Genomic DNA, 15,235 nt, shown 5'->3' on the forward strand with positions numbered 1-15,235 from the left:
AATGATTGGTACAGGTTTAGGGTTGATCAAGTGTTCTTCCACTCCCATCCGAGAAAGGGCATCAGCTTTACCGTTTTTTGTACCAGGTCGATAGGTAATTATGAAGTCAAACTCGGCAAAGAATAATGCCCAACGGAGTTGTCTAGAGGATTGGGCTTTTGCGGTTTTCAAATATTGCAGGTTTCGGTGATCCGTAATCACAGTAACGGTGTGTCGGGCCCCCAGCAGATAATGCCGCCAAGCCTTAAAGGCAGACTTGATAGCCAGAAGTTCCTTGTCAGTAATCGTGTAATTGATTTCAGGAGGCGAGAATTTGCGGGACCAAAATGCCAGGGGATGCAACTGATTGGTTACCGGGTCCTTTTGTGATATAACTGCCCCCATGGCAAGGCTTGAAGCATCAGTTTCCACGATGTAGGGGAGTTCGGGGCGAGGGTGTTTTAAGATTGGTGCAGAGATAAATTTAGTCTTCAAATCCTGGAAAGCTTGTTCCGCCTCGGTAGACCATTCAAAACGTTTGTTTTTCTTTAACAAGGCAGTGATGGGCTGGACTATTCGAGAGAATTCGGGGATAAACCTGCGGTAAAAGTTAGCGAAGCCTAACATGCTTTGCACACCTTTTAGGGAGGATGGTGATGGCCATTTGAGAACTGCATCGACCTTCTTTGAATCCATACGCACTCCGCCAGGTGATAATATGAATCCCAAGAATTCAACTTCAGTCACGTTGAAAACACATTTTTCCAACTTAGCGAAAAGTTTGTGTTGACGCAATCTTTCGAGGACCATTTTCACGTGTTTCCGATGTTCAGATTCCGATGAAGAATAAACGAGGATGTCGTCAATGTAAACAACAACACACACATCTATGAGCTCTCTGAGGACATCGTTCATAAAATATTGAAAGGCGGCCGGGGCATTGCAAAGTCCGAAGGGCATGACCTGATATTCAAATAGCCCATACTTGGTGTGGAAGGCCGTCTTCCATTCATCGCCCTCTTTTACTCGTACCAAGTGGTAAGCTCCTCTAAGATCCAGCTTTGTATATATGCATGCTTTTCTGACTTGGTCCAGGAGTTCAGGGATCAAAGGTAACGGATATCTATTCTTAACGGTGATCTGGTTCAGGGAGCGATAATCTATACAAGTTCTAAGGTCTCCTTCCTTTTTTGGAACGAAGAACAAAGCTGAAGAAGCAGGGGACTTGGAAGGATGAATAAACCCATTTGCCAGGTATTGATCCAGGTATTGTCGAAGGTGAAGGTTCTCAGGCTCGGTGAGGGCATAAATTCTACTACAAGGAGGAGTAGATCCAGGTATCAGGTCTATCTGGCAGTCATAAGACCTATGAGGAGGTAGAGAGTTAGCCTGATCCTTCCGGAAAACATCTTGGTATTCTAGGTATTCGGGAGGTAACTGGGGAGTCTCTGAAGAAATTGCTGCCAGTGCAACACCAGGTGGAGGGTGACAAGTAGAGACACATTCTGGAAACTGGACCGTTCTTGCTCGCCAATCGATCAGAGGATTGTGTTTCTCTAACCAAGGTATTCCTAGAATAACCTGAAACTGAGGGGCCTTGATCACATCGAACACGATCTTCTCATGGTGTCCATCTTGACTTACTAGCGTCACTTCTTGAGTGGTATGCATTACTGGCCCGGAGGCTATCTCCGTACCATCCACCGTAGTAATGACGTCCTTTACAGCCTTGGGACAAAGAGTTAGATTCATCCTCAAAACCATTTCATGATCCACATAATTGCCGATGGCACCGCTGTCGACGTAAGCTTCAATTGCATGTAATCGATCCGGATTATCAGGGCTAATGAGGACCATAGGTATCACGAAATGCGAGGTCACGGAACTGGTTTTCACGCTCGGCAAGAGGACCTCTATTCTTGTCGGGCGAGGTTGTTTCCCTGCTCAGAGTTTTTAACTTTGGTAACTGCAGCTCCTACTGCCTTCTTGGCAGGTTTCACCGGACAGTCTCGAAGAAAGTGCCCTGAGTTTCCGCAATAGAGGCATAATTGCAACTTTTTTCTCCTTTCCCGCTCCTTTTGTGTTAGAGGACCTTTCAGACCCCCTATTTGCATGGGTTCCCCGGAGTCTACTCCTTTGGAAGGAGTTGGCGGTTTGGAAAATACTCGAGCCTCAAACTTGGAACGATCGGCCTTCCTGTTCTGCAGTCTGTGATCTATTGGAACAACTAAGTCTATATAGTCCGAACAATCTTGTGGGGGATTCACTACTTGGGCTAACACATCTTTGAGCTCTCCACGTAGACCTCTATAAAACAGCGTAATCCTTTTGTCCTCAGGCCATTGAGTTTCCACTATCAGTCTGTTGAAAGACGCAATATAAGCCAAAAGGTCTTGATTACCTTGTCGCAACGAAAGAAGCTCATTGTCCAAGGCCTGCCCCTGTGAATGTCTTGCGAACAGTTTTTCCATACTGAGCTGAAAAGCTTGAAAATCATGGAGGACCGGATCATCTTGATTTACTAGAGGGATCGACCAGTCTGCCGCATTGCCACTAAGGTACGAAAGCACGAAAGCTACTTTAGCTTGATCAGTTGGAAAGGCTGCTGGCCGGCATAAGAAATGCAACCGGCACTGATTGATAAATACTGCAAACCTCTTTGGGTCACCAGAAAATCGTTCGGGCGGAGCCAGAGGTACATTCCCAGGTAGGTTGATCTGCACTCGATTCATAGAGGATGTTGAAGGAAGATTTCCCCCAGATGCGGGTAACGGGGTCTGTCCGGCTTGTGACTGTAGCAATTGTCTAGCGAGATCATCTGTTCGCTCCTTGGAAATAATCAGTTCCCTTCTTAGAGCGTTCGTTTCCTGACGGGCTGCATGCACTTCTGCCCTTAGTTCCCCAAGTAACTGGGCTAGTTGGTCGGTATCCGAGGTTTCCATAGCGCCTGGACGGGAGTTTTGTGGTAGGCTTTGCGTTCTGTAACGCTCACCTGATTCCCGTAGAGGCGCCGGTCTTGACTGGGCGTATACCGTATCTTCAAAGGTGATCTGTAACACACGGCTGGCTCTTTGGGCTGGACCTCTGTGCACTGTATGTCTGACTCGAAGGGTAAAATGTCTGCAGATAGAAAATATGGGATTAATGAACTGGGTTATTGAATGTCTCTCTCTTCTTCCCTTTCTCTTCTCCTGTAGAACCCCGAAGGTTAACGCTCTCACCTTAGGTAAGTGAACGCCGTGCTCTCCATCTGCCTCGGGGCAGGGTGCTGTAACCAGTTTCTTCACTGGATAAGGGGAGCAGGCCTCTTGACTTCAGAGGACTGCAGTCCGTCGTTTACTTCACGAACGGTAAGTTTCGAGTAATTCTAATGTCTTTAAAGTCTTTAGTAATGATGTCTCTTATTTTGCATGGTTCCGGCGATGGTGGATGACGGGCTGAAGTGAGTTGAAGATGGAGCCCGTGTGATGAATAGAAGCGCCTGGAAGCACGTAAGTAAGCGCTTGTTGCCTGCTTCACGATGCGCTCTAACTGTCGTTTTATTTTGCAGGTACAAGTTCGGAGTGGCTGCAGGGTGCCGGAATACCCACTGGGTTAGATGTGGAAAGGAGTAATGGCACGTGAGTATTAAAGTTCCCCAATGTCTTTAAACGCACCTTGTTTTGTCTTTCAGATGCGGGATGCAGCACCGAAGGCCTCCGTAGCGTGCGAAGAGTTGGTAAGCCTTTGTCTTTCAGATGTCGGAATGCAGCGCGAGGCATTGGTGACAGCCGATGGACCAGGTAAGTGAAGAGCTGTCACTGAAGACCGTAATGCTAACCTGTTCTTTCTTGTCTTTATAGGTGTTGCTGAAGACTGGATTCAGGATGGTAAGCCTTTTTCCTTAGGCCCAGGATCAGATGCAGAAGACACGATGAGCGTTCTGCTGCAGAGGATGCAGAATAACGCAAAGCAAGATTCATCCATCGGGTGTGGTTTAAATAGCCTCCTGTAGTGCTTAGGTGTCTCCTTCCACAGCCACGCCTAGGTAAGAAAAGAGTTCCTGCTTTCCAGAAGAGTTCCAGTGTTCTGAACCTAGGGAGTGGCTCCTGCCCCACCCAACAGGAAAAGTAGTTCCAAACAGAAGAGGATCATAGGCTCAACTGGCAGGCAAGTAAGCAGCATGGTCTGCTGCAGGTAAGTCCACCCAAGCATTATGAGCCCGGCGCTTCCAGCGCTGGGACTGGGCATATTTATGAGCCTGGTGCCACTGGCGCCAGGACTGGGTCCAAAAGGTCCCAATTGGGACTGGTTGTCACTCGGAACCTGGGTTATGGATCTGCTTCCAAGGGAGTTGGGAAAACCCTGACCTTTTGGAAGCAGAGATCATGACACTCAGGGGCAGAAAAGTCATGCCCAAATGAAGGTGACTTCCCGCTTTCAGGAAAAAGTCTCGACACGCAGGGATTCTCTGGGGCTGTAGTAACGGTTCCCTATATTGAAGATTTAGATGTTAAGATCGGAGGAAAATTTGTCCAAGCACCCCTCCTTTACTATGTCAATTTATTGGGTGGGACTTGATGAGCAAATTAAACATGACAATATTATTCACACATAGAGGGATTGTATGCTACACTTCAGGAATGTGCTCCCTCCGGGCTATGCTGGTAATACACGCAGTGCAGTAGCTAATGAGATGTTGGTGAGAGGGATACCTGTGAACCTAGACATGTTCATATATGGCATCAAAGTGCTTGCCATAGCAGGGCCCGAAATCCCTAGGAAAGAGTGGAGAGTACCTTCTGATTTCATTTTTTGAGCTGTAGCACTCCCTGAAGTGGTTGCTGGTACCATATTGTCCTTAGACTTAGAAGGATTGCAGGTGTCCGCAAAGAGAATTGTAGTACTAGGAACAGACATCCATGGGTGCCAATGGTGCACAGTGGTGTGCATTGGCCCCAAAATACCCCTGCGTGAGTTAACTGATGAAGAATTGTTTGAGGACGATAACAATGATGGGGAAATAGTGCTTGAGATCTGTATACTTTGTAAAATCATGATACAATACCGAAGGTGCAGAGTGCCCTCATGGCCATTGTCAGTGGACCACCCATGTTCTGTGAAGTGGACCTGCAGCAGGTTCCCCCACACTTCATCACCAATCCCCATGATGTAGGGTTGCTAAAAGAAGTGACCCCATTAAAAACCACACTCAAACCAGGTGCAGTGCTACCAAGGGTCAATCCGTATCCCCTGTCCAGGGAAGCGGAAGTGGGGATTCAGGAAACATTGCACACCTTACTAAAGCAAGGGACCATAGGGCCCTCCACATCACAATGCAACACAGCTATATATACGATCAAGAAAGGCACAGGAGTAGTTGGAGAATGATCCAGGACCTGCACCCCCTAAATTATATTGTACAAAAAGAGTTTCCTCTTGTCCCTTACCCAGCATTCATCCTATGTAGTATCCTGAAAGACCCCACCCATTTTACTGTAGTGGACCTGAAGAATTCATTTTTCTCAGTGCCACTTGCCCCAGAATTACAGTATTAGACAGCCTTCATCCTGGGAGGAAAGCAATATGAGCACCGTTGCTTGCCCCAAGGGTACTGTGAAAGCCCCAGTATTTTCAACAGAATACTGCATGAAGACCTTGGTAACATGCAGGTGCCCAGCTCAATCATTCAATATGTAGACGACCTACTGGTCTGTAGCGACAGTGAGCATACTTATCATAGGGACTCCATTGCTCTACTCCAGCTGTTAGGTAAAAACAGCAGGTGTCCACAATCTTTGTGGAACACTCCCGTCCCCTGCACACCCTTGTAGTTGAAAATACAACCAAATTCTCTTGAGTAATTTCAAAAATAAATCTTTATAAAGGGATGATATCTTCATCCATGGATTGTGTGCCCCTCATGGGGTTAGTTTAGGCAAATGATAATTCAACTTGCAATTTGTCACAGTTTATAATCACCATATAAAACCTAAAGTAAACTGATTTTTACAATACATAGTATTCACAGTAACTATTTTTCATAGTCCAGACAACTGAATATTAACATTTATAGTTCAAATGACTTATAGTTGACAATTTGTACTTGATTTGAACTCCCAATCCAATGTGTCTTAGTAGGCAGAGTCCAAGTTTTCAAAGTACTGTATACTTTACGCGTTTCGGGGCGAATAGAACCCCTTCTTCAGAAGATGTCTACTAAACGTGTTTTTCTTCAATTTATCTGTATTAACAGTAGAAAGGTTATTGTTATTTAAATCATAATGATACATCATAGTCCCTGTCTGTCATGACTAGATTTTTCTTAATATATAATCACCTGTTCATTTCTTAGTGTGGTCTCAATTGGAGATACAAATTCCATCTTGATTGGTATATCTTTGTCAATCCTAAAAAAATTTAAACAAATATGCAAAAAGGGGGTTGTGAGTCCCTATCATTATGAGAAGTAAAGATATAAAATAACTGCAACCATGTTTGCATTCTCAAACATGTCCATTAGAGAGAGGGTATAGATGTTTACCTGATCAGCAGGTCGTAGTCGGGATTTTGGGTAATTTCCCGCTTTGTTAAAGCTCTATGCTCCTGTAGTGGATCTTAGAGACGCGATCAAATGACAACGTGGGCCCTGTAAAGCGGAAAGAGGTTTATCAGGGCTATCTTTATCAATTACCGAAATCCTATAAGATAATTCTATGTGGTGAGTGTAAAGTTCTAATTAAGCTTACCTCAAAGAGGGACGTCTTTGTGCATGTATCGTATGTTGAAAATCATACGCACGGCAACTGAACAAAAATGGCCGTTCTGATGTTTATATAGCGTGATGACGTCAATGCGTGTCAACGTCGTGACGTCACAATGTTTACTTTTGACGCGATATAATGTGTGGTATAAGCAGAATAGGGTAGAGTCTTCACTGCTAAATTAGAATCTATATTTTGAACATATATGCTGGTCAGTAATGTGGGTTCCTTGTTTTTTAACATAAATCTAGAATAGTCTTAAGAATTATCGTCGACTCGTGATTAGAGGAAAAATCCAGCCTGCTCACAGTCTATCTGTTATTGAAACTGAATGTCTTTTTTAAGTCAATTAAATACAAACGTGTAGCATTAATGTGGATGTGTGTATACATTTCATTATTTCAAGACAAAAAAAGATAAAACAATGAAAATATAAGTTCTAGCAAATATTGATGGTGTTCAGGACACAAATAATCTAATGGTCTAGATATATTTACCACAAGAGAGACTATTCCTTAGATGATAAGGGAGCTATGTTTGTATTAGTTGTTTAAAAGCTTCAATTCAAACATTTTTTGTGTTGGTACAGCTAGTCATCAAAAAGCATTCGAAAATATAGCAGATGAGGAAGCTTATAAGAAAACACCCAAATTAAATTCTTCATTCATACCATTGAGGGAAAGACTATTCAATTTTTCAATCCAATGTAATTCTCTCTGTCCCATTCTTCTGTCGTGGTCTCCCCCTCTAGGTAATTTTTTCACTTCCTCCAAAAAGATTACTTTAAGTTGAGCTACTGTGTGTTTGTTCAAAGAGAAGTGTCTAGCGACAGGGGATTTGGTACTGTTGGTTCGGATATTACTCTTGTGTTCATTCCATCTTTCTTTAGCTTTCCTGATGGCTTGTCCTACGTAAAAAATACCGCAAGGGCAACTGAGCCCATAGATAACTGACTTGGTATCACATGGGGTGTAATGATTCAATCGAATTTTTTGTCCACTGTTGGGGTGCCTCACATAGCTCCCCTTCATCACATTGTTACAGTTCCCGCAGTTTAAGCATGGGAATGTGCCTGTCATCTTCGTCTTCAAAGTCCGTTGTTTGTCTTGTTTGATCTTTTCTGCTTTCACTAGTTCGTCTTTAAAGTTCCTTCCCCTCTTGTATGCAATTAGGGGAGGTTTTGGAAATAGTCTGTCCAGTTGTGGATCCATTTTGATGATGTTCCAGTTTTTCTTGATAATCCTGGTAATGTGATGACTTTGTGCCGAGTATCTCAAGGTATGGAGAAATGGAATATCCTTTGATTTGTTCTTATTAATAAGGAGATCCTTTCTTTCCAGTCTATCGACTTTATCTTTAGCCTTTTCAATGATGTCGCTAGGGTAGCCTCTTTGTTTATACTTCTCGGTCAGTAACTGGTTTTCTTGTTGTAATGTCGTAGTGTCTGACGTAATTCTTTTGAGCCGTAAGAACTGGCTATATGGTAAGTTATTCTTTAGATGATCTGGATGATGGCTCAGGTAGTGTAGTGAGTTGTTCACATCTGTCGGTTTGTGATGAACATTCGTAATAATCACTCCATCTTGTCCAATCCACAGTTCAACGTCTAAAAAGTGTAGTTTAGGTTCTCCCACCTCCATTGTAAATTTAATCCGATTATGAAGGTGATTAATGAATGTCAAAAAGGTTTGTAAGTCCTCCTTTGAACCTCTCCATACGACGAAGATGTCGTCTATGTAGCGTTTCCATGTTATAAGGTTCTGTTGCCATTGTTGTGCATTAAGTATCTGTTTACTCTCTAAATGAAACATGAACAGATTAGCATATGCTGGGGCCATCGAAGAACCCATAGATGTGCCTGATGCTTGTAAGTAGAATTGTGATTTGTTTCTGAAATAATTATTAACCAGTATAATCTTACTGAGTTCCAGAATAAACGTTTTGTTGGCTTCACAATTATTGTCCAGCAATGCCCACTCTAATGCTTCCAGTCCGTCCTGATGCGAAATCGATGTATATAGACTCTGTACATCGAAGGAGACTAGTGTGTCGTCCGCCTTGATGGTTGTAAGTGTAGCAAGATGGTTGAGAAAATCCGTAGTGTCCTTCAAATAGGTGCTAGTACTCTGTACTATGGGTTGCAAGGCTTTATCCACATAGGTTGCAAGGGGGTTGAAGACGCTATTCGTTCCCGCAACAATGGGTCTCATCGGTGGGGTTTGTAGTACCTTATGTATTTTAGGGAGTCCATAAAAAACAGGAGTGATCGGATGCTCTTTAGTTAGAAATGTTCTAGTTTTCTCAGAGATCCATTCATTTTCCAAAGCTTGATCCAATACAGTTTTCAACATGGCTGTGATGTCTTTAATAGGATCCTGGTCAATTTTAATGTATGTATCTTGATCTGACAATAATTCATTGATTTTAATGTCGTAGTAAGTGGTATCCATAATGACTATAGCACCTCCCTTGTCTGCCGGTTTTAAAGTCAGACTTCGATCATCTGCTATTTCTTTTATAATTGAACTTTGTCGTCTCCTGATATTGTAGTACTTGGATTTTGTAAAGTTTACCCTTCTGAAATCCTTAAGTACTTGTTCTTCAAAAATCTTGATAGTCAAATTATTAGTTTGTGGATCAAAAGAACTCTTTGGTTTAATTTCCAAATATTTATGTTCCTTCTGTGGATATTCCATACCTGTCTGTGTATCGAAAAATACCTTAAGTCTCATTTTGCGTGCAAGTCTATGTAAATTGATTTTTTCTTCCAACAGAGTTGAGTTTTGAGTAGGTACAAAAGATAAACCAAGATTCAGTGTATTTATTTGATCATTTGTAAGATTTTTCTGTGAAATATTCACAATTAACTGTTCGGTTTGTGTCTTGGTCTTAGATTTCTTGAGGCCTCTTCTCTTTGCCTTTTTTCTAAAAAAGGAATCGGTGGGGTATTAGATGTAGTTGCTTCTTGAGATGTATGTATTATAGTGGTAGAAGGTTGATTGATTCTTGTGTCGATGGTTTCTTCTCCACTTGTTGGGATCTCACTGCTGGGGTCACTTGTTGTTGGTTCTTGAATTCTGGGTTTATAAGGTGGTTTTTTATTGTTAAAATCTGGTCTATTTTGGGAATAGTGTTCTTGCCAAGTGTAAACTATATCTTGTTGGTAGTCCAAAGTATCTCGGCGGAATTTACGAACTTTCCGTTGTTCAATGTCCCTCTTGTAGTTCTCTAGGGTCCGGTTCACTTCTTCGATTAAACTCGTTAATTCCTCTTTGGTTTTAAACGATGCTAATTGTTCTGATAATTCTTTTATTTCTTTATCTAATTTGTTTACTGATTTCGATAATTCTTCTAAAGTCAATAGTATCAAATCTAGGGAACATTATTTAATATTTGTTCCCACTTCTTTACGTAATCTGGGTTGTCCTTGCATAGTGTGGGTCTTAAATAGACCCTGAGACCTCTTGGTATCCATTGGGCTCGATAGTATTGTGCCAAGGTGGTGGCGTGTAATTTCTGTGATATCTCCCGTCTGATTACTTTCTCTAATTGAGATATTAGTTTATCTGGACTAGTTGTTACAGGTGTGCTGCTTTCAATATCTTTAATGAGTCCTAATATACGGTTCACTTCATCTTCATCAAATGCAAATGTGGATGCATGTTTCTCTGTTAACGTATTGATTTTAGAAAATGACATTACTATACCACAATATTACAAGTAGGTGCAACTACGGCTTTTGTGTCACACTCTATACATAGAGGACCTATCAAAAGCTCAAACAAGTTTGCCTAGTGCACACCTTCTAGTTTAAGTGAGGTGAGAGTATTACGATGCTTAGTGGGGTGCGGGGGAGAATATCAACCTTGACACTGGGATGTACCAAATTATGTAAAAACAGCAGGTGTCCACAATCTTTGTGGAACACTCCCGTCCCCTGCACACCCTTGTAGTTGAAAATACAACGGACTTTGAAGACGAAGATGACAGGCACATTCCCATGCTTAAACTGCGGGAACTGTAACAATGTGATGAAGGGGGGAGCTATGTGAGGCACCCCAACAGTGGACAAAAAATTTGATTGAATCATTACACCACATGTGATACCAAGTCAGTTATCTATGGGCTCAGTTGCCCTTGCGGTATTTTTTACGTAGGACAAACCATCAGGAAAGCTAAAGAAAGATGGAATGAACACAAGAGTAATATCCGAACCAACAGTACCAAATCCCCTGTCGCTAGACACTTCTCTTTGAACAAACACACAGTAGCTCAACTTAAAGTAATCATTTTGGAGGAAGTGAAAAAATTACCTAGAGGGGGAGACCACGACAGAAGAATGGGACAGAGAGAATTACATTGGATTGAAAAATTGAATAGTCTTTCCCTCAATGGTATGAATGAAGAATTTAATTTGGGTGTTTTCTTATAAGCTTCCTCATCTGCTATATTTTCGAATGCTTTTTGATGACTAGCTGTACCAACACAAAAAATGTTTGAATTGAAGCTTTTAAACAACTAATACAAACACAGCTCCCTTATCATCTAAGGAATAGTCTCTCTTGTGGTAAATATATCTAGACCATTAGATTATTTGTGTCCTGAAAACCATCAATATTTGATAGAACTTATATTTTCATTGTTTTATCTTTTTTTGTCTTGAAATAATGAAATGTATACACACATCCACATTAATGCTACACGTTTGTATTTAATTGACTTAAAAAAGACATTCAGTTTCAATAACAGATAGACTGTGAGCAGGCTGGATTTTTCCTCTAATCACGAGTCGACGATAATTCTTAAGACTATTCTAGATTTATGTTAAAAAACAAGGAACCCACATTACTGACCAGCATATATGTTCAAAATATAGATTCTAATTTAGCATTGAAGACTGTACCCTATTCTGCTTATACCACACATTATATCGCGTCAAAAGTAAACATTGTGACGTCACGACGTTGACACGCATTGACGTCATCACGCTATATAAACATCAGAACGGCCATTTTTGTTCAGTTGCCGTGCGTATGATTTTCAACATACGATACATGCACAAAGACGTCCCTCTTTGAGGTAAGCTTAATTAGAACTTTACACTCACCACATAGAATTATCTTATAGGATTTCGGTAATTGATAAAGATAGCCCCTGATAAACCTCTTTCTGCTTTACAGGGCCCACGTTGTCATTTGATCGCGTCTCTAAGATCCACTACAGGAGCATAGAGCTTTAACAAAGCGGGAAATTACCCAAAATCCCGACTAGGACCTGCTGATCAGGTAAACATCTATACCCTCTCTCTAATGGACATGTTTGAGAATGCAAACATGGTTGCAGTTATTTTATATCTTTACTTCTCATAATGATAGGGACTCACAACCCCCTTTTTGCATATTTTTTAAATTTTTTTTAGGATTGACAAAGATATACCAATCAAGATGGAATTTGTATCTCCAATTGAGACCACACTAAGAAATTAACAGGTGATTATATATTAAGAACAATCCAGTCATGACAGACAGGGACTATGATGTATCATTATGATTTAAATAACAATAACCTTTCTACTGTTAATACAGATAAATTGAAGAAAAACACGTTTAGTAGACATCTTCTGAAGAAGGGGTTCTATTCGCCCCGAAACGCGTAAAGTATACAGTACTTTGAAAACTTGGACTCTGCCTACTAAGACACATTGGATTGGGAGTTCAAATCAAGTACAAATTGTCTACTATAAGTCATTTGAACTATAAATGTTAATATTCAGTTGTCTGCACTATGAAAAATAGTTACTGTGAATACTATGTATTGTAAAAATCAGTTTACTTTAGGTTTTATATGTTGATTATAAACTGTGACTAATTGCACGTTGAATTATCATTTGCCTAAACTAACCCCATGAGGGGCACACAATCCATGGATGAAGATATCATCCCTTTATAAAGATTTATTTTTGAAATTACTCAAGAGAATTTGGTTGTATTTTCAACTACAAGGGTGTGCAGGGGACGGGAGTGTTCTACAAAGATTGTGGACACCTGCTGTTTTTACATAATTTGGTACAACCCAGTGTCAAGGTTGATATTCTCCCCCGCACCCCACTAAGCATCGTAATACTCTCACCTCACTTAAACTAGAAGGTGTGCACTAGGCAAACTTGTTTGAGCTACTCCAGCTGTTAGCACAGCAAGGATTCAAGGTAGATAAAAATAAGCTCCAATACTGTCTGCAAGATGTGCTCTACCTTGGCCAACTCATCTCCAAGGATGGTAAAAGAATCATACCTGAGAGAGCCGCCACAGTGCGTACCACTCCCACACCAACTACAGTAAAAGAAATGCAAAAGTTCTTGGGGCTCTGCAACTGTTGCAGAGCGTGGATTCTAGACTATGCAGCCAATACAAGGCTGCTCTTGCAGGGCTTTAAAGAGGCTCAGATAGAGGAGCTACCATTTCAAGGACAGCAGAAATGATGACAGCATTCGAAGACCTGAAAAAAATATTTTCCACTGCTCCAGTTCTCGGGATCCCAGATGATTAATACAAGTTCTATCTATTTTTGCACTTAGATGGCACCCTCATGACTGCATTATTCACACAAAAGAGCGCTATGGGCCACAAGCCTTTAGCATATTACAGATGCACACACAAGTCTCTAATGCGGCGCCTGTTCGCTTGTGAACAGGCACTGGCTGCAGCAGCCTTTGCTATTGAAAAAAGTTCAACCATCATGATGGGATGCTCAGTAACGTTATACGTCGAGCACTCACTATTTGAAATATTGGAGTACTCCAAATCCACCCTGACTACACAGCGAGCATCTGCTTACGAAATAATCTTGTCCAGCACAAATATTCACGTGGTGAGGTGCAGGACAGTAAATCCCGCCACATTCCTAACTGAGCCATGTACAGCTGAGGACATGCGGCAACATGATTATGCCACATATGAAGGAGAGGAAGATGATATCCCCAAAGCAAAAGACAGCGCCCTAGAAGAAGGGGAAATATATTTTGTTAACGGATCAGCGTCAATTGACCAAGGGCCTCATTACACAGTAGGGGATTACCGGCACTGGTAAGGGCACCGGTGCAGGTAATCCCCTACCGCCCTACTACGAGGTCCCTCAGCGGGTCACATCCTTAACGTGTGGTCAGGCCACATGTTAAGGACAGGACCCGCTGAGGGACTTCAGAGCAAATAACGGTACCGCTAATAGCGGGCTCAAATGGAAATGGGGAATGGTAATTGGCATGGGGACTTACTGGGTCCTCCATGGTCGGAATGACCCGGTAAATCCCCATACCGCCTTCCTGGACTTCGACGTCGGTAGGGGGTAGCCATGGCGCTAGCAGCGCCATGGCTACCGCCTACCATGTAATGAGGCCCCAAGACACAGAAGAGAAACATGTCGGGCAGCTGTACTGAGATTAGAGGAAGGGGAATACAAGACACTCATTATGAAAAGGTTACTTAGACACTTCTCGCAACAAGCAGCAGAACTTGTAGCACTAATAGAAGCCCTAAAAGCAGCAAAGGGATGTCTCATTACAATGTATTCAGACTCTGCACACGTCACCACCATGGTGAACGCAGGTCTATCTAGATGGAGAAGAAGAGGATTTCGAGGGGCAGATGGATCTCCAGTACAACACACAGAATTACTGAACACATTGATCACTGCCCTCGCAGAACCTTCAGTGGTAGCGGTGGTCAAATGCTTAGCACACACACACAACACAGACAAAATATCTTTGGTGAACACCGTAGCAGACGCCACAGCAAAACAAGGAGCATACCGCACAACGCACACAAATGCAGAATATGTTTGTTTTGTTTGTTTTTATTATTTATACTGTGCACCAGACCCAGGGGTATTCGGGCGTGAAGGCATAAGAGGGTTGTTAAGCTTAGGTTACAAATGAACAGAGAAAGCTACAGCTGTGGTTACAGTGCTGTATACATGACACAATGGCATGGCAGGGAGAGAGTGTACAGAGTAAGGCATAGATCAGTGTGACATACATAAATATGTTGGAGCATTTGCAAGTGGGTACAGCTATGGTTACAGTGCTTGAAACACTTGTGTATAGGCGCGTTATAAATGCCATATCATATCATGTATAGATGTCACAATAGGCAGGCAGAAAGAAGGTATACAGAGTGTGGCATAGATCTGTAGGACATACATAAATATAGAAGGCAGTAAAGTCTCATATGTGCACTGGGTACAGGATAGATACATATAAAGTCTGGTCATACGTCCTGTTCCTTTAGCCAGTGGATTAGGCTAGCCCGGAATTGTAGGTATGGTAGGTCTTCCCTTAATGCAGGGGGGAGGGAATTCCAACATTGAGCTGCTTTGACAGTGAAGCTGCTCCCACCGGATTTGGTAAGCCTAAATCTAGGTACTAGTAGGAGGTTGGAGTTGACCTTTCTTAGTGGGCGGGAGGCCGTTTGTCTATTAAATCTGTCTGAAAGGTATTGTGGGGCTGCATGGTTAAGGCA

Source organism: Ambystoma mexicanum, chromosome 1q (assembly GCF_040938575.1).
Source record: "Ambystoma mexicanum isolate Mex_15411 chromosome 1q, UKY_AmexF1_1, whole genome shotgun sequence".
Classification (NCBI taxonomy): domain Eukaryota; kingdom Metazoa; phylum Chordata; class Amphibia; order Caudata; family Ambystomatidae; genus Ambystoma; species Ambystoma mexicanum.